The sequence below is a fragment of the Mus musculus genome, chromosome 10 (assembly GCF_000001635.26).
Source record: "Mus musculus strain C57BL/6J chromosome 10, GRCm38.p6 C57BL/6J".
Classification (NCBI taxonomy): domain Eukaryota; kingdom Metazoa; phylum Chordata; class Mammalia; order Rodentia; family Muridae; genus Mus; species Mus musculus.
Window position 1 is genome coordinate 22,199,194 of NC_000076.6, and position 20,625 is coordinate 22,219,818.

Genomic DNA, 20,625 nt, shown 5'->3' on the forward strand with positions numbered 1-20,625 from the left:
ATGGTCAGAATTTCATTCTGTCTTAAGTTCCCTTCTGTCTCATTGCTGCTATTGACTGACTAAGTCCAGTCGTTTGTAACACAAACTAATATTAGAGACTTTTATGATTATTTAACACTACTGTGGGAGTTTTTATTATAAATGAAAACTATTTCTTCAATTAGATTTAGAAGTCTGTGTAAAATGATTACCTTTAACAAAAACGATCATGAAGCATTGTCCAGGTGGTCTGTCATCTCTATCTTCAAGATCTTCTTAGACCAGCACATAGAGTCACTTTTCATTTTAATATTGCATGACATGTCATCCTGTGAATGTGTCCAAATATGCCATCTGTCCTGTGTTTATGAAGATAAAGTCTTTCCTGTTAGCTACTCAACAGGAAGTCAAAATGTTTCAATGTCATAAAGATAACAGCATGGATTTCCATAAGTTTTTGGAAGTTTTATTCACTACATACACATGGACTCTGAAAACTGCTATGATTTATATTATCATTTCACCTCATTACAACATTAGCTATCTACTTTGCGAAAAGAGTTAGCTTTGACAAAAGATGGTAAAAATTGTATCCCTAGTAGAAAACAAACTTTGAAATCAGCATAAGGATCTAACAGTTTCTATTCTGGCAGTTTTGGTCCTCCTTTAAGAAATGATGCACCAGCTTGAGGTACTGCAGAGCCTGCCCTGATTTCCATCCCATTATTCTCACTCAGGGCTTCTGTAGGTCCTCGCTCTCCTAGGCTGTAGTAGATTTCGGGTCCCCATTGAGGTGGTACTTGTTACTATAGATGGAGAGCAGAGCATAAAATGAGGCAGACTGATGTCTTAGACAATAGCCACCTTTATTCAAAGATGAGACACTTGGGTTAAGCAAGGTCACATGAGCAAAGTTCACAGGACTGTACACAGTCACAGGGCACCATGCCTGGACACACTTCCTAGCGACACAAGTAAGCAGCAATATGTGATGTGGAGAAAACTCACCCCTGTTTGTTGGGAGCTATTAAGACAACTCTTGATCTCTGAATTGGGCCTCTCCCCCCAAGAAGAAAAGGGGGTCAAAAGCAGGCCACCAACACACCGCTCAGAGAACAACCACAGATTGTTCCAGCCCTAAGTCAGCGCTGGATGTCCTGACCTCAAGATACCCTGATACCTCCAAGTTCCTGCTTCCCTGTGTAACTGCCTAAAGAATGTGCAATTCTATTGCCCCATACCTCCTGCTGAGAAGTACTTCCCCTTTTGCTTGTGCAATTCTACTGCCCCATCCTTCTTGAAAGGCAGTTCCCCTGTTGCTTGTGCATTTAAGCCTTGGGCCTTTCTCAATACAGTGGGGTCCTGATGCAATTCAGAATGTTTCCTTGTCGTTATTCGCACAAGACCCTCATCTCTCTCTACCCCGAATTTGGTTCTTAGGAAGAGACCCTCGAATAACTGGACCTGCTGGACGGGTCACCTGTTTACACCTGGGAGGGGCATGAAAGCTCATTCCAAGAACAAACCCAGGTTTAGGAAGAACAGAAGTTATAAGACTAGTCTCATATTCTTTTTTTTTTTTTTTTTTTTTCGAGACAGGGTTTCTCTGTATAGCTCTGGCTGTCCTGGAACTCACTTTGTAGACCAGGCTGGCCTCGAACTCAGAAATCTGCCTGCCTCTGCCTCCTAAGTGCTGGGATTAAAGACGTGAGTCACCATGCCCGGCTTAGTCTCATATTATTAGAATTTTCTGAAAAGCTCTCTGAACTCTTCTCACAACTTGACTCATGGACTGTGGTCTGACAGTACCTATCCTCCACCAAAGCAACACACACTCAAACACACACACACACACACACACACACACACACACACACACACAGCTTCTGATGGTATTGGCAATATCTGTCATTTCACTTCCAACTAAACATAGTGTGCAATATTAAAACTGACAGTCTCCATGCTCCCTCCATCACTTCATCAGGATGTAACATGACGTTGACATCAGTGACTCCATCTCTTGCCTTGTTCCTGATCCCTTTCTCTCGGTCACCCATAGACACATCATCAGACAAATCCAAATAGTGAGCAATAAATTCATTCTGAAGAAATTAAATAAAAATAAAGAAAAGAATCTTGGAAAATATATTAGCTCAGGAAAGAAAATGAGGGACAGACTGAAGGAAGAGATCTGTCCTAAAATGGAGTTGACCTCTTGGGAACCATGGCATCCCATTGAGTGAAAAGTTAGATCAAGATGATTTCAGATAATACCGTAAGATCAGATAACCGTTCCGGAGAATAATCTCATATAGGAAGCACAAGGCTTTCAAAGCACAGAGCTGAAAGTTATGCATGTCTCAGATCAGAACTGATACCAGAGTAATAGGCCTGGTGAGTTGACTCAGCAAGGAAAACCACTTGCTGCTACATCTGATGTGGTTTGCTACTCAGAACCTGTGGGGAGCCAGGCAAACCCAAGACTTTTTCAGATGCCCTGATGAAAGGACAGAGGGGAACCTTAGTCTGTGTATGTGTCTTGACATAGCCCATCTAGAGCTGGAGCCCCAGCCTCAAACGAATCATTCTTAAGGTTTCCTGGGGAAACACCTCTGCTCCCTGGGCTGTGGTTATCAGTCCTAAGGCAGCTATGTCTGAAAATCTCAGATCTGCTGAGGTAAATGGAGACAAGTTGATTCTTGGGGCTCAGTGCTCAACCAGCCTAGCCTGCCCACTTACTAATCCCCAAATTGGTGAATATCTCTGTCTTAAACCAAAAATGTACAACTGCTAAAGAGCCATAGCCTTGTGAGTTCTCTGAAATCCCTGCACAGGCTTGAGCACAGTGTGGGTGAACTCTACCCTTGCCCATGAGCACTCAGCCCTGCCCTTCACCACACACGCAGGAAACAGGACACAGAAAACAGGAGGACTATGTGTCAGCAGTCATACAACCCCAGCCTGCCATGGTAATCTCTGAAACTGGTTGTGTGTGTGTGTGTGTGTGTGTGTGTGTGTGTGTGTGTGTCTGTGTATGTCTGTGTGTGTCTGTATGCATGCATATAAATTTGTTTGTTTTTGAGACAGTATCTCACCATTTCTCACTCCTTTTAGTCTTTAGCTCCACAGGGATCCTCCTGTCTGCTGCTACTGGGATGGAAGGCATATCCTACCACAAGCAGCTATGAAGTTGCTTTCATTTTAAAACTCCAGCCTTAAACTCGAGAAGACTTATATTTCATCTTCCTTAGACCCAGGAAGAACCCCAGAAATGTTGATTTGTGCCTATAATCCTGGACACAGGAAGATCCACAGATTTTGAAAGCTGGCCAGTCTAGTCGAATCCAGGAACTCCCAACTTTAGAGAAGATCTTGACTGAACAAACTAGGTGCAACTAAAGACCTGTGGACACTCAAATCTGACCTCTGGGCTCAAAAGGCAAGAACATTATGGTGGCAAAGCACAGCTTGCAGACTAGACAGAGAAACAACTGTGATTTCCAGGGTGGGGCATAAGTTCTTAGGCTTTTAAAAACATTTTTAAGACGTGCAGATGGGAAGAGAGAGAAAGTGGGGGTGGGGAGATGGGTAGCTACAGCCAGAGAGGTGCTGGAAGGATTTCTAATAGGCAGCAGGAAGCTGGAGGCATCAGAGGTGTTGGTGTGTATGTGTGTTGTGGGCTCACCAAAAGCATGCATATCTAAGCCACAACCAGGGTTACAATCTGTCTGCTTACAGCTTCCTGTGCCCACAGTCTTTGGCTTCTGTCCAGGGTTGCAGCTGGGGATTACTCAGCTTCTTGCCTGCAAGGAATCTGCATACTTAGAAGCCTGGAGGCCCTGCTTGCTCTGTAGATCACCCCATCCTCCCTCTTGTCACTCACCCAGCCCACCTGCCAGCCAGCCAGCCAATCAGTTCCTGGCACTTCCCTTCTTTTTCCCTCTCTTTTCCCATTCCTGCACTTTTTTTGGCGCCCTTCTCAGTTCCCTGGCCTCTGGAGCTTCACATGCTAGGACACAAAAGGCATGTGCAGCTGCTTTCCTTTCTGCCCCACCCTGCAGAGCACTGAGACTTGAGATGAGAGCAGGGCCACACCTCAATCTGTAGGACACAGGGACCAGGACACAGGGACCAGTCTGCAGGGGCTGGGGAGCTGCTCTGAAAGGATCTGGAGAAAGGGGAACTAGAAGTTGTTTTTGACAAGGTCAGGGGGAGGAATTGCCTTGATTCCCCCAGCCAAGTTTCAAAAACTTTCTGTGGTTGGGACCATTATCAGGAAGTGACCAAGATCTTCCCTCCCTTTCAGACAATTAAAATCGCACCTTTGGCCTCCAGAGTCTACAGAAGCAGCTATGGAGCTGACTCCCAGTAACAAGGTCCTTTCCTGCTGCTTGTCTCTGCTGTGCCTGCTGTCTGTCTGTCTGTCTGTCTGTCTGTCTGTCTGTCTGTGTCCAAGGATAGAAGGTGAGCTCCTGAGATCCTAGGGGGCAGAAGGGTGATGGGAGTGGGAAGGAGCAGGGAACACAGGTTAAAGACTACCCATGTGAATTTCCAAATCCTGGGGTGGGGGTTGTGGTGGGGGAGCACAGCTGTCTCTGTCTTGAGCTAGTCAGTGACTTCCTGGGACCTGAACCTAAGAGGAATCCCAGGGACACAGTGTGGAGGACAGGACCTCCTCAGCCCAGAGACTCTTTTGAAAATACTCTAGGTCCCAAGTTCTTTGGAGTCCTCTCCCCACCCCTTCCCTCTTTACCTAACCTGGCTCTCTCTTCAGGAGTTCTCTGGACCTTTTGCTTCTGAACTACTCAGTGTGCTAATCAGGTTATAGCACAGGCAACCAACAGCTGCTCCACACATTCGCACCCCTCCCCCCAAAGTCTGGGACTTTTGCTGAAAGAGTTCACTCTGTAGCCCAGGCTAGCCTTGAACTAGAATTTTGGACCCAAATATAAAAATTAAGGGCCTGTGCCACCACACCAAGATTTATAACCCACTTGTTGTATGCAGAACTCACCCAGCTCATCTCCCTTCCCTGCCTATTATAATATGCCTCACTATTCCACTCAGAAAAGGACTTTAATCCCTTCCTTCCTTCACAGGGTGACAACAGGCTTAAGTGGTCCTTAGTTGGGCATATGGATGCTTCTGCCCCTGCACCTGGGCCTATGTAGACCCCTTCCCCTGGAGGCAGATCAGATAGTGGGGTTCATTTAGACAGAAGTCTGTTTTTCTGTAAAACAGGAATAATTTCAAATTGGGAAGTATATTATCTGTGCCTCTGCATCAGATACTCAGTTGATGACTAGTAGGTCAGATTTTCTTTTTTGTCTTTTTTCTTTCCTTCCTTCCTTCCCTCCTTCCTCTCCTTCCTTCCTTCCTTCCTTCCTTCTTTCCTTTCTTTCTTTCTTTTCTTTAAAAAATTATCTTAGTTTTCCAAAGATGAAAATATATTTTAGTTTCAAAAGAATATGATGATCATGGCCTTCATTTGCCAAACACTTATTAGACACTAAAGAATTCATGTCTCATTGCTCCACTTAATTTATATATCAATCTGATAGTATCAAAATTATATACTATCTTTTTTTTAACTTTATTTAATCTTTATTTACAGTTAGGATTTCATCCCCCTCCAGGTCTATCTTCTGACTGTTCCAGATCCCACACCTTCCCCCAGCCCCCACCCCCCCAGGAGAATGTCTCACAAAGGGTAATTTGAAAATTCATCTGGAATAACAAAAAACCTATTATAGCAAAAACTATTCTCAGTAAATAAAAAAAACCTCTGGTGGAATCCCCATGCCTTAACTCAAGGTGTACTACAGAGCAATTGTGATAAAAACTGCATGGTGCTGGTACAGTGATAGACAGGTAGACTAATGGAATAGACTATCCAGAGACTACCCCACCTGGGGATCCATCCTATAATCAGCCACCAAACCCAGACACTATTGCATATGCCAGCAAGATTTTGCTGAAGGGACCCTGCCTGGTATAGCTGTATCATATGAGGCTATGCCAGTACCGGGCAAATACAGAAGTGGGTGCTCACAGTCATCTATAAGATGGAACACAGGGCCCCCAATGGAGGAGCTAGAGAAAGCACCCAAGGAGCTAAAGGGGTCTGCAACCCTATAGGTGGAACAACAATATGAACTAACCAGTACCCCCAGAGCTCATGTCTCTAGCTGCATATGTAGCATAAGATGGCCTAGTCAGCCATCACTGGGAAGAGAGGCCCCCTTGGTATTGCAGACTTTGTATGCCCCAGTACAGGGGAATGCCAGGGCCAAGAAGTGGGAGTGGGTGGGTAGGGGAGCAGGGCAGAGGGAGGATATAGGGAACTTTCAGGATAGCATTTGACATGTATATAAAGAAAATATCTAATAAAAAATAGTCATGCATTATCATGTATGTGTAACAGCATATGAAAAAATTATTTAAAAAGAGAAATACTTTGCCAGGAGGAAATCGGCTTCACTTTTGTGCACTATAATATATACCTTAAACAATACCTTGTTAATTCCACTTTTCTCCTTTTAAATTCGTTTTATTTTAATTAATTTTCTAATCAGTGTTTGCATATTTGTGTGTGAGCCCAGGTATGTGGGGGTGTGAGGTCAGAAGTGTTAGGCATTTTACTCAATTGCTCTCTATTTGTGAACGTGTCTCACTGAGCATAGAACCCACTGATTTGCCTAGACTGGCTGTCCAAGGAGCACCAAGGGCTGTCCTACCTCCATGTGCCCAGTGCTGGGGCTACAGACACCTGCAGCAGTACTAGATTCCTTACATAGATTCTGAGGGGTGGAATTTGAGTCTGCATGCTAGTACTTTGTACTTGGTAAATCATGCACTTTAGCAGCTAAGCTGTCTCCCCAGGCCAACTTTCTTTCATTTTTGTCTACTTTATAAAAATCCATTCCTCCATCATGGAACCATAAATTCTAGGGAGAGGTGCTTGGGACACGCCCTTCTTCCTAATATGTCAGCTTACTCTTTTCGTGTCTTTCTGGGAAGGCTGGGGACTGAAGTCTGTGCTAGAGCTCATCTGCTGTCACTGTTTCTGATTTCCATAATTGCTGTGGATTGCATAATTAGGAATGCTGGAGTTTGAGCCTAAAGGTGATTTTAGAGTAAGTCTCTTTCCACAATCACTTCATAGAAGTTCAAGTCTAAGGAAAGAGTTTGTCCAAGGCTACAAGGGGCATTCGATAATCATCCTATAACCATCATCTTCTGAGGCTTTTCTCCATTGAAAAAAAAACGGGGGGGGGATTATTTTTCTTTGATTCAGGTAGTCTCTATTCTATTTTCCAATCCTTGATTTGAGTAAGACAATCTCCTCTAGCACTCTCTGTCTCTGTATTTCTTTTGATGGTTAGTGGATCTCCTGGGTCTAGGAGTGACAGGGCATATAACAAATTCATGGAAGTCTCGCTGGAGCAGAGTGTGGAGCTTGGCAATGCACTGCAGGCACTGCTGCCTGTGTGCAAGCTGTGTAGTCTAGTGCCTTATGCTGATGCTGCCCATGAACTAAGCATTGGATCTCTGGGAACATCAATACTTAAATACAGCCTCACTGTAGCCTTAAGTAGAGAGAGACCATTTACCTGTAAATTCTGTGAAATCCAACCTCCACCCTCCCACCCCACCCCTTTGCACTGCCAAAGTTCAGTTAAGTCATTTGATTCCAGGATACTTACCAAGCAGAGTGTTCCTGCAGCAAAAGAAGGTATGCAGATGAAGATGCCAAAGACATCCCAGACTGAAATCAAACACAGCGTTGGGGGTCTAATTCAGTGATGTGTGCTCAATCACAACAAAACAAAAATAAATATCACCAACAAACACAGAGAGGCAAAGAAGAGGTACTCAAGGGCCAGTGGTAACAGGTGTAGTTCCTTAGATGCTAACTACTAGACAGGCCAAAACATCTGCCTTGCACCCAGTTTCCAGTGCTGACAACGTATAGCCACAGAGCTGGGCTGCTCTTAGTGATGGTCAGACAGTGGTTCTACAATGTGGAGCTGTCAGATATACAATGAGTCCAAGTGCTAAGGAATAGGAGAGCACAAATGCACATTAGGTAATAGTCCTTTTAAAAGCTGCTACTACAAACTGTTTAGTATAATTAAGCAATACAAGTTGATAATCAAATGTAAAGGTCTTGTAGGTACTAGTTTAGTTATTTACAAAAGTAAGCTTTAGTTAGTCAAATAGTAAAAAAGTTTAGTAACTCAAATAGTATATAGCTAGAAACAAACAAAAAAAATCAGATGTACTATATATACATAGATGATCTTCAAAAACCTTAGAGATCTATATAATATGGCATTTAAAAATATTTCATTAATTTAAGCCTTTTTTGGCAATGAAACAGGTCTGCTCCTGGCAGCACCCCAGTTTACCTCAAAGAAGACAGTGAGCACCGAAGAACCTCCACTTGGAGTTTGCTTCAAATGTGGCAATCTGCCACTGGGCAAAAAATGCCCTTGCCTAGAGTGCTGTAGAAATCGGATGAATGCAATATGGAGAGGTTCATTGCTGAACTCTGCCAAGACTGGGTAAGCAGTCCTTCATGGTTTTTCCCTCAGAAAAAAATGTCTGTCAATTTTACTGGGCCAGAAGGCTGAAGATGGATGCTCCAAAATTGTAGAGATAATTTTAGGGGACTGTCTAGGCAGGTCTTCTGTCATTTTTTTATAGATTTGGCAGCTAGTTGTTTGACCTTAGTGCCTACACAGGTAATATTTATTCCTACTCAAGTCTCTGATGGTGTTGAAGACTAGATAGTTGTAGTCTCATAATTAAACTTAAGTTGTTAAGGATTTAAGTAGATGTCTTTAAGCCAAAGATGTTTTAGGTTGGTAACACAACTTATGATGGGGATTGATTTAAACACAGAGTTACCAAGACAGAATAGATAACAGAAATACTTTCTCCTAAGTTGCCAAATACAAATGGACTGGACATTTTGATTTTAATTCTTACCCGATAATTTTCATCACTCTTACTTCTTATAGCTTTTTATTAAAAGAGAAAGGGTAATTCATTAGACAAAAGGGGGAAATGTAGGCATAATGTTTTAGTGTTGTGTGTGAAGATTAGTCTTGTATTATTCAAATGCCGATTTCTCTGCTCCTGTATCCACCTGCAATCAGGACATGGCATTGTGTTGCTTATTTTAAGTGGCTCCTCTATCAAGTTTATGTAAATGTTGCTGTCCATTTATTCTTTTATTTATCAATAAAGCTGATCAGCCAATACCTGAGTAGAGGAGAGGAGTCACCAAGAAAAAGCGGTGCCCCTGTCAATTGGATCAGATAATGGGCCTGCCTTCATTTTGTCAATAGCTTAAATGGTGAGTAAAGCCTTAAATGTAACCCAAAGGCTCCTTTGCGCCTACTGACCCCAGAGCTCAGGACATGTCTAATGCACGAACAGGACTATTAAGTCAGCATTCTTTAAATTAATTTAGGAAACCAGTGAGCATTGGCCCAGCCCTTTACCCCTTGTAGGGTAAGATGAACCACTAACAAGGTCCCATTCACACGCTACAAGATTGTATTTCAAAGGCAATCTGTGAGGATCTCTGCAAATACCACAGGCAGCAGAGCTATCTGGAGAGCATGGTTTTGGTCAGTGAGTTCCATGGCTATACCTAGAGAAGGGAGGAGATCTGAAATGTTACAGGGCTCTCCACAGGAAGCTGCTGCGTTCTTCCTTCTCCCCACGGGTACAAGGATCAAGATCTGGGCGCCCTGGCCCTTACCACATTCCTCCCCCAGCTTCTTTGGTGGCTGGACAAAATTAGGGAAAAAGCTACAAAGGAGGGCCAGGAGAAGGAGGAGGGCAAGGTAGCAGAGAGCAGTAGCCAATGATGCTCTCAGCCCCACTGGGATCAGCTGATTTGATGGGTACAGTACAGAACCCTGCAGAGGTAGTACCAGATAGCTCCTCTGGACCTCAGGAATGCTATGCTTAGAAGAATGCCTAGACCAGAGATTCCTCACATCCCTTCACCATTCAGGGACTGTTTGTCTTCCCCACCTTCCTTTTGTACTTCTCCAGCAGATCATAAAAGATGCTTCCAGGGACAAGGCATCAACACCACCCACATCTTCCCTTCTTCCCTTCCGCTGGTACTGCTTTGTTTTAAGGCGAGGCTTCACACTATTACCCACACTATAGAATTTGCAGCAGTCCCTTCTCTCCCTCAGTCTACCATGCTCTAGGATTACAGGTGTGTGACACCAGGCTCAGTCTCCAAGTGATACTTAAACCACCAGCCTGCTCAGCTCCCTCCCCTGCCCATCCAGCCTTCCCTACTTTCCCACCCACAGGATGCCTTTTACCCCATCAGGGGCAGTCTGTGTTCATGCCTGAAGACATCTCATCTAATCGGGGGCTGGAAAGCCTTGTCCTCTGTGGAGGATCCTGGCAATGGGTCTGGGTGGGACCTATGAGAGGTTCTGCCCTTGCTTCCAGAGGCCCATGTAGTCTACCCCTGTGGAGATGGCATCGGATAATGGTGTTCATTTAGAAAGGAGTGGGTTTGTAAATGGCAGGCTCCAAATATTTTCAACCTGGCAAGTCTTGCTATATCCGTCCCTGCATCAGCTGCTCAATTCTGCATTTGGTGTGACAGTGGCAGAAGGCAACCAGCTGATGACTGAGCAGCAGATTTGTGCTGTAACCCAGAGCAGGGTGTTTCCCATGGACCTGTGTCAGTGCCCATCCCCCAGAGTACTTCAAGAGTACTCTGAAAGAGTACTGTGAAAGAGTACCGTGAAAGAGTACTGTGAAAGCTGCATCTTTCCCAGGCCGCAGTGGGTCTGTGCTGGCTGCGACTTCTGGGTCAGCTCGCGATGACAGGAGGAGGTCCTGTGTTTAAGGCATCTTGATCTTGCCATAGGTGCTCAATGGATTCCTTGGGTCATACAGAACACCGAGGACACCCCTTGAATTCTGAAGTGGTAGCTGAGGAAAAGGTGGCAGCTTACTGGGAACTGACCTCGGTCACTTGCTCTAGATGAGATAAGATTTACAAGCATCTGGGGAACAGGAGATGCTCTGTCAGACAAGATTGCTTATCTCCCCCTGCTAGGTAGCTCTTAACACACAGTGACTTGTTCAGTCCCTGCAGCAATGTCTCCCTTCTGGATATCTTATTCGATTGTGACCTGTTCACCTGAGGGAAAGAGCTCACTTTATGGTTTCTCCCTGAGGTCTGATGAACCTTCTGATAGCCCAAACCAGAGGCTGCCTTCTCACAGGGCTCAGTACCATGCTGTATATAACAAATGTAATTTCATGTATAACTACATATATAGCTTTAATGAGCTTTTATTCATGTGGGCTGATGGCACTCCCTCTAAGAAACTAACAATATCCCAATTCCAGACAAGAGAAGCCCCGCCTCCTTTTTTTTGTTTGTTTTTTGTTTTGGTTTTTTTTGTTTGTTTGATTTTGTTTTTTCAAGACAGGGTTTCTCTGTGTAGTCCTGGCTGTCCTGGAACTCACTCTGTAGACCAGGTTGGCCTCTAACTCAGGAATCTGTCTGCCTCTGTCTCCCAAGTGCTAGGATTAAAGACGTGCACCACCACCGCCCGGCTTAGAGAAGCCCTTTTTTGAGTTGTTGGTTAGGGCTGTGTAAGAGAATCCCAAGACATATAGCCCAATTCTTCTGCCCTTGGTTGCCACCAGAGTTGGAAGATAAGTCACTGTTGATAAACGACACGGTGTTCTTTACAAACAGGGCCCAGAAGCCCCTGAGCTGGGACTGACCTGAAGTCCCCTCTCCTGAGGGACTAGCTTTCATGGTTCCAAGAGGTTACATGTGAGCTTCCACAGGAGAGAGACAACCAAGAGTCTGACCCAGCTATGGAGGCTTATGGGCCACATCCATGACCAGCGTGACACAGTAGCCCTATATGTGCAGTGATGGCACACATACCTTGGTAGTAGACAAAAGCTCTCATTGAATCTTAGACATGCTCAGCAAGGTACTGGAAACCTGGCTAACCCATCAGTGCTGAGGTCATGTTCATCTAGGAGAATCTACAACCACCACCTTAGAAAGCCAGCCTAAACCCTAACAACCATCCCTACACATTTGTCCCGAAACCCACAGGTAAGTGTGCCCTTCACCCCCATCAAGGATGCTTCTCTTTGAAACCGATAGAGCCCACTACAGGAAACCACAACCAATCAATATACAGAGTTGTGGAGCCCCACCCCAAGGGATAGATCTCAAAATTGCCATACCTAAGGCTCAGGGAACCCTGCAGAGAGGGGATGGAATTCCAGTGTGCTCCCTCCAGATGAGCAGTCAGTGCTCTAACCCCAGAGGCAGATCCAGGCCCACAGAGCCTGCTTTTGATTGGGATAATTTTATGGCTGTAGGACTTACCTGAAGGTCTTAGATTCCAGTGTCACAGAGCTAAGGGGAAAAGCACAGCCATGCTGACAAGATAGCATCTGTCTTCAACTGGGAGGTGGGGTTAAAGGAAGGAGGTGGAGGTGGGGGAAGGGCAGAGTGACTAGGGAGGGGTGTGGAGGGGGCTGGGCGAAGGGGGCAAGAATTGGGACAAGAAACAGGACAGGGGAGGGCAGAGTGATGGGGAAGGGACCTGGAGGAGCAAATGAGTTTAGGATTCAGCTGCAGGAAGAGGGAAGCCCGTGGGAAGTGCAGCATGGCTTTAGGAGATCAGAGGGTGTCTTAGTTAGGGTTTCCATTGCTGTGAAGAGACACCACGACCAAGGCAACTCTCATAAAGGCAAACATTGAATTGGGGCAGCTTACAAGGTCAGTGGTTCAGCCCATTATCATCATGGCAGGAAGCATCGCAGAATCCAGGTAGACATGGGGCTGGACAAGCCAGTGGTTCTACATTGTGATCCAGAGGCAGCCAGGAGAAATCTCCTTTCTGCAGGCAGTTAGGAGGAAGGTCTCATTTCATGCTGGGTGGAGCCTGAGCAGAGGGGGAGATCTCCAAAGCCCAGCTCCACAGTGACACACTTTCTCCAATAAGGCCACACCTCCTTCAACAAGGCCATAGTTCCTAATAGCAGCGCTTCCCAAGGGCCAAGGATATTGAAAGCACCACAGAGGGGAACCCAAGATAGGCAGGAGACTGAAGGGGCGACTGGTGCTGTGACTGATGAACTCAGGACAGAAATTGTTTAGGGGTGACTAAGTTACTGTGGGCCTGAACACTGCCTGGGACTGGGATTGGCCTTAGGTTGCCCAAGTCTCATTCTAGGCGCAGGCTGCTGCGCCACCTACTGGAAGCAAGAACTTTGCGTTTGTGGGCGGGAGCAACTGCCCAAAGAATAGCAATCTTTCAGAAAAGCTTTGAGCCACCTCCAGGGGAGGGGCTGATTGGGGCAGGCAGGACTATGCTCAGTGCGGTTGGGGCAGGCAGGAAGACGCCAGCCCAGCGCTATTTATTCAAGTGTCCACATCCTACCAGTCCTCTCAGCGATCCTCAAGGAGGGACAAGCAAACCACAGAGACTCCCGACAATTGCTGGAGTTCAAGGCCCTGGTGCCTGGCATTTTTGTGAATTGTTAAGTGGGATTCTCTGCAGGGTGGCACAGAATCCTCACCTCTTCTCCCAACTCTTAGGTTACAGTTGATGCCCACGGTGGGTATGGCAAAGAATGCCGCCTCCAGCCTTTCCACAGGAGCTCCATGCCTTTTGGTTCTTCTGAGTTATCTGAGATCCACTGTGTGTGCTGGTGAGTTTCAAATTTATAACTGCAGAAGGGGGTGTCGGGGCGGCGGCAGTGGGGTAGGGTGGTTGGATCACTGGGTAGTGTCATCCTCTTCCCTGTTATTTCTCTCAAAGGGGCCACCGAAGTTGCAAGTGCAGGAGGGGGTTTCTGCGCAGCTGGAGGGAGGCACTCTGGATGAATCACTGGGTCACCTGTGTGGCCGCCTTGTACAATAAATAGTTCCTCCCTTTCCTGCCTACCAGAGGAGCTTCAACAGTTGCTATAGGATGGCCTGTCCATCAGAACAAAAGAGGAGGGGAAGATGCCAGAGGGAATCCCTGGTGAGGCCCTCAGTCCTCAGGCCCCCTGTGATCCACAGGAATCCTAAACCAAGTCCCTAGGCTCCAAGTTGATGGGCACAGTGCCAGCCAGACCCTGCATGTGGGCGGTCTCAGACAGCTTCAGAGCTCCTTGGACTTTGCGCTGGAGACTGCTCATACTGTGCGCTGAAGACTGCGTCCCCCTGGTGCTCTTTGCAAGCCCCCAACCATGCTGGGACCTCTTTGCCCTTGAACTTCCTTTACTGCATTTTATGGTATTTAGGAACTTCCAGGATCAAGGCAGTCACAACCACTCACGTTTTCACATGTTTTACCCCTTTGTTCTTGTTTTGTTTTAAGGCAAGATTTCATACCATTTCCTGAATTGTAGAATTTACAACAATTCCTTCTCTCCCTGATCTACCTGTTGGGAGAGAGAAAAACCAGTTTTCTTTAGTGCAATGACACTGCGAAGACCAAGCCTTTCAGGGAAGGTCTTATGTTCAGGAATAGTTGACCAACAAATAAGCCGTGTGTGTGTGTGTGTGTGTGTGTGTGTGTGTGTGTGTGTGTGTTTCTGTGCACACTTTTATTTGATTACAGTTGGGTGGTTTCTTTCGTTTTTGTTTCTTCTCTTTGGATGATATTGAATTTTATTTTATTTTTTAGGTTTTGGGCCCTTGTATTTATGCTTGGTTTTTGGGTTGCTTTTTTGAGAAAGAACTGAAAGTTGTAGCCGGGTGGGAGGAGAGAATCAGGAAGAGCTTGAGGGAGGGGATGATATGATTAAAATATATTTACATTTTAAAATGGTTTTAAATACTAAAAAAAAAATTTAAAAAAGGTAAAATCTACTTATACACCCACAGCACGCATGCGTTTCACCTAATGCTTGAGAAAGGGCTTCGCTTTCCTTCCAGATCCCCATGAGCACTAACCAAATGCTCTACCCCTGAGCTAGGGTCTCCTCATCAGGACCAGCAAGCACCAATAGCTATAGGTCCTTAGATGGGCTTGTGATATAGAGACAAACCGACACGACTCCAAAGCCACAGAGAGACAGAAATGACAAGTTTTTTTTAAAATGTAGTGTTTAATTTTGATGTTCTTGAGGACTTCTCTATTTTCTTTTGCCCTGAGAAGGCAGCTTTCAGACTCCTCTTCATTTGCTTTGTTTAGTCACATCTGGGTTGGCTAACCATCTATCTGCATTTAAGATCTTTGTATTATATTAGCCATGCACCCCTTATGCAGTCAGATCTCAGGCTGTTCCTTCCTTCCTTCCTTACTCCTTTGTGCACCTCTGTCCTTGATGTTACTGCTCCTGACAGTCTATCCTGATGGGATTTTTCTGTACCTTATTGTCTGGGACTCAGGAACACAGTCTCCTAACTCCACCCCCAGCCCTGAGCCCTCAGCATCCCTGAGCTTCCACCGGTGCTGGTGTCCTTCTCCCTGGTCATCCTCACTATGCTTCTCAACATGGCAGCTCCAGCATCCCACAGAGCAGCATGGACTGTGCACATTTCCCAGAATGCTTTGCTGTTCCATCCACTCTGGCACGTGAAAGTTTCTGAGATTTTCAACACCACTCCTTTACTACCGTACTGAACCATTCTAGGTTTTCTCTTGTACTGGTACTGGACTGGTACTCAGGGCTATCCTCTGACCAGTTCCAGGAAACCATCCCCATATAGCTGCATTGGGTCCAGGTGATCTGACACTGTGTTGTTGTAATTGCTGTGATGAAACACACTGCCGAAGAGCAACTAAAGGAGGAATCAGGTTGTTTTGCTCAGAGTTCTGGTGCTGTAAAGAGAATCCATGACTATGCCAACTCCTACTGAAGACAGCATTTGATTGAGGCTTGCTTATGGTTCCATGGGTTTAATTCATTATCCTCGTGGGGAGGAACATGGCAGTATGCAGGCAGACATGGTAGCTGACAGTTCTACATCCAGATCCAAAGGCAGCAAGAAGCAAGAGTCTCTGGGCTTGGGATTAGCTTTTTGAAATCTCAAAGTTCTTCCCCAGTGACACACTTCCTCCAGTAAGGCCAGACCTACTCCAAAAAGGACATATTCCTAATCCCTCTCAGGTAGGGCCATACCTTAATGATCAAACATTCAAATATTTTAGTTTATGGTGAGTATTTTTATTCAAACCACCACCTTGTACCTTGTGGCCCCCTTAGGCTTGAGGCCATATCATAATGCAAATATGCATTCAGGCCAATTTAAAATGTCTCCATGGTCTATCACAGTCTCACCCCATTTAAAAGGCCAGAGTTCAAAGTCTCTTTTGAGACTCATGGCAACCTCTTCACTGTAACCCCTGCAAAATTAAAATTAAAAAGCAGTTCCCATACTTCTAACCTAATATGGCACAGAATATGCATTTCCATTCTGAAAGGGAGAAAATAGAGCAGATCGAGGAAATACTTGGCCAGAGCAAGATGGACGACCAGCAGGTCCAACTTCAAACCCCACATCTCCATGCCTGTTGTCAAAGTGCTCTTCAGAGCTCCTAATCTTTCAGCTTTGCTGACTGCAACAGACTTCTGTCCTCCGTGCCGGTTCTCCACCTGTCAGCAGCTCTCCTTGATAGGTAGGCCATGACTCTGTCTTCTTTGTAATCTTGGAGTCTGGAGTGAAATCCTGGCTTCACCCTCACAGCTTCACACAGTGGCCTTTCTGAGCCTCCACGCAGGCACATGTCTGACACGTGCCTGGCCTCAGCGGCTTTACTTAGCCCCAAATGGATTCCACACCCCCTTCCTGTACCCTTGACTCTAAAGCCAGAACCTCATGGCCAAAGCAGCCAAGTTTTGCTGCTTCCTTAGGCTGGAACATGGCTCCTCATTCACATACAGTGCATTCAGCCTTTGTATCTGATAGCTTCCTTCATTGCTTAACCATCTTTTACATTCTTTTAACAAATTAGAAGCTTAGCTGACTGATGTCTTTCTCTGAGGCCAAACTCCTTTTATTCCTTTTAGAATCTAGCTTCTCCTTACATTTTTTTTATCTCATTGAGCACTGGACTCTCTTCTCACACTTCCTGGGGCTCCTTTTCTCCTCAAACTGTACATTTTGTACTTTTCCCTGCTCAGCTTGCTCCTTTTCATTATACATTGGAATGAGAGTAACCAATGGCAGCATCATGACCCAGGAATATTAAGAGGTCTTGAAATCATCTCTGCCCAAGTCATTAATCCCAAACTCTTCAATTTAGCCTGAGGCAGGTTTTATTTTGTTTTGTTTTTGGTGTTTTGTTTTGTTTTGTTTTGTTTGTTTTGTTTTGTATTTTTGGACAGGAGCAAAAGGCAACCACATTTCTTCACCAAAAGATCACAAGCACGGTTTTAGGCCACTTAATAATGTTTTTCTCTTCTGAAATCTGGTTTAAGCTCCATTCTATACTGGAATGCCAAACATTTACAATAATTAGGGCCAGCTAATGAAGAGTTTCTATTGGCTTAAACAACATTTTTGAGGAGTTAGGTAGTGGAGGAAGCACGGAGGGGAAACTGCAGTCAGGAAATAAAGTAATTAATCCAAAAAAAATCTGAGCATTCTTCTCGGCTGAATTCCCTAGAACAGCAATGTCCTTTCTGCAATTTCCTTACTAGAAGGCTCTTACCGCTGGCTCTGGATGTCTAACTGCTGACTTGTATCTTTAAATGGATCTCTCTCTCTTTAGACGTTTGCTAACTTTCTTCAGGTGATTGGTTTTCAGGTGTTCAGGTTCCTGCGAATGGGTGCTGTCTGTATTATACAATGTGTACTTGAAATTTTCATAATATTTTCAGAGTATTCTCTTGTAATTATATTACTTTACAAGGTTTTTGGGGCTTCTCTTTGATTTGTGATTACACAGTTCTAGTATATTTTGTGTTCTTTAGTCAGACTATACAATTGTCTATGAAGTTCAGGAAACTTTTGAAAAAAATTTGTTTCCATTGAATTTCTTTATCATTTCTATTCCATATTTAATTCTTGCTGAGACCTATTCTAACTTTCTTCTTTACATTTGGTTGCATATCTTTATTTACTCACGTCCTTTTTGTTTTATTTCGCATATGTTGATTAGGGATGTGTTGTTGGATGGGCTTGATGGATTATGCCTTTAATTCCAGCATTCTGGATTCAAAGATAGACAGATCTCTGAATTAGTGGGAACCTCTCTGATCTACACAGAGAGTTCCAGCACAGGCAGGTGTATACATAGAAACCTTGTCTTGAAAAGATGAAACATAAAGAAAGGAAGAAATGTGTGGTTGGGGTGCAGAGAATGTGTGTCTGCAGAATACAAATGGGGTATCTATGTCATATGCCCTGCCCCCGAGACTTAGGAGCCATCATGAAGAAGGAACGTCCTATCCAGGTTTTACAGTAGTAAGCTTTCCTTCATTAGCTTAAAGATTTATTATTATTTTATATGTTGTCAACTTCAATGTTTATTTTTATTATCAGTTTATGGTGCACACATATATGCTCACCATGTCATGCAAAGCTGGCAAAAGCCAGAGAGACATCTGAGCCCCTAGAACTGGAGTTGAAGACATATGTGAGCCACAATGTCAGTGCTGAGAATTAAACCCAGGTCCTCTGGAAGAACACCCAGTGATCTTAACCACTACACCATCTCTACAGTTCATAAAATATCATTTTTTAAGAAAAAACAAAATGTTTAATTGGGGCTGGCTTATAATTTCAGAGGTGCAGTCCATCATCATCATGGCAGGAAGCATGGCAGCATCCAGGCATGCATGGTGCTGGATGAGCCAAGAGTTCCTTTTCTTGATCCAAAGGCAGCTAGGAGGAGACTATCATTCCATAGTGGGCAGAGATTGAGAGGTGAACATGAGGGAAAGCTAGTAATGCCACGGATCATTAAAAACGAAGAAGAAGAAGAAGAAGAAGAAGAAGAAGAAGAAGAAGAAGAAGAAGAAGAAGAAGAAGAAGAAGAAGAAGCAGCAGAAGAAGCAGAAGAAGAAGCAGCAGCAGAAGAAGCAGAAGAAGAAGAAGAAATATCATTTTTTACAGAAACAGAAAGTTGGAGTGGTAAGAGTTGGTCTGGAAGGAGTGAGGGGAAAGTAGGGACCGTGCACATGGTCAACATACATGAATACAGGCATGAGAAGCTCAATGAACAAAGACCGTATTTAGAAATGTCTTGTTTGAATTTACAGGCCCACAGTCCAACCTTATGCAGAGAGTTCGAGACCTTGGAACACTCAGCCCTAAATCTGTATCTCCAACAAGTCTCTCCTCTCTAAGTAGTGTTCTTAAGTAATGTTTCTAGCCCAAATTTCCAAAGTCTTCCATACCTATTCCTCCCCAAATCAACAAATTCAGGTTATCATATATTTAGCCCCACATCCAAGGCTAGAATTTCTTTTAATTTTATATGTGTGGGTGTATATATATATATATATATATATATATATACACACATATATGTATATATTACTATGTGTTTGTCTGTGTGTGTGTGAATCATGTATATGTCTGGCTTCAGAAGAGGCGAAAAGAAGGCATCAGAGCTCCTGAACCCAGTGTTGAAAATGGTAGGTCACCATGTAGGTTCTGAGAATAGAATTCTGGTCCTATGGAAAGCTGCCAGAGCCCAGGATAGATCTTAAAGTTGTTGAATTTTCACCTGTTCCTTGGATCTCTCATTCAGGGAGAAACAGAACAAACACACTTGGTTATACCTAAATTAGGTATTCTGTTACAGTCAGAGTTTTAGGACACAGTGGCGATGAAGACTGTACCATGAGGGATAAGTTAGCAGAGGATGAATAGATCTGGGCCTGAGGAAATACTGCTAGACTCAATGGAAAACAGTTAACTAGAGAAGAGGAGAGGAGCAGACTCAGGCTATGTCACAAGCTGCTGTGTAGACAGCAGCTCACCAAGAGAGTGGGCCCTGGGCCCTGAGGAAACATCACTGGGGCTGGGGGGTCATGCCATGGAGGACACTGAGCCCTTGACAAGTTTCTCCCTGAAATCTCTTTCTGCTGTTCATTGTCTAGAAAGGCAGGGAGATAGGATATAAAAATAGCAGTTGTACATCTTAATTGAGAGTAAACTCTGCAACTATAAAAAGATTAACTTTTGCTAAAGTGATTCTAAATCAGAAATTATACCCATGCACCTCTCTGCATATCAGTCTCTCCATGGAACCGTACTGAGTGACAATAGGTCAATTCCCATGGTCAGAATTTCATTCTGTCTTAAGTTCCCTTCTGTCTCATTACTGCTATTGACTGACTAAGCCCAGTCGTTTGTAACACAAACTAATATTAGAGACTTTTATGATTATTTAACACTACTGTGGGAGTTTTTATTATACATGAAAAGTATTTCTTTAATAAGATTTAGAAGTCTGTGTAAAATGATTACCTTTAACAAAAACGATCAGGAAGCATTGTCCAGGTGGTCTGTCATCTCTATCTTCAAGATCTTCTTATACCAGCACACAAAGTCACTTTTCATTTTAATATTGCATGACATGTCATCCTGTAAATGTGTCCAAATTTGCCATCTGTCCTGTATTTATGAAGATAAAGTCTTTCCTGTTAGCTACTCAACAGGAA

At 44.3% G+C, this 20,625-nt stretch overlaps 1 long non-coding RNA gene across 13 annotated transcripts in view; it reads right to left on the reverse strand.

Annotated features, from left to right (window-relative positions):
- Positions 1-20,625, reverse strand: part of Gm26740 — a 120,098-nt gene that overhangs the window by 12,909 nt on the left and 86,564 nt on the right. For 5 of the 13 annotated variants that reach the window (XR_003948845.1, XR_003948844.1, XR_003948839.1 and 2 more), the window contains exons 3-6: positions 12,788-20,578; positions 10,770-11,036; positions 7,686-7,747; positions 192-338 (exon numbers count right to left, since the gene is read on the reverse strand). The exons of 1 other annotated variant lie outside the window; for it this stretch is intronic. This is a non-coding gene — a long non-coding RNA (predicted gene, 26740). The remainder of the gene's footprint in view (positions 1-191; positions 339-7,685; positions 7,748-10,769; positions 11,037-12,787; positions 20,579-20,625) is intronic. 7 more of the 13 variants (XR_003948848.1, XR_003948846.1, XR_003948842.1 and 4 more) reach the window with 4 other exon arrangements.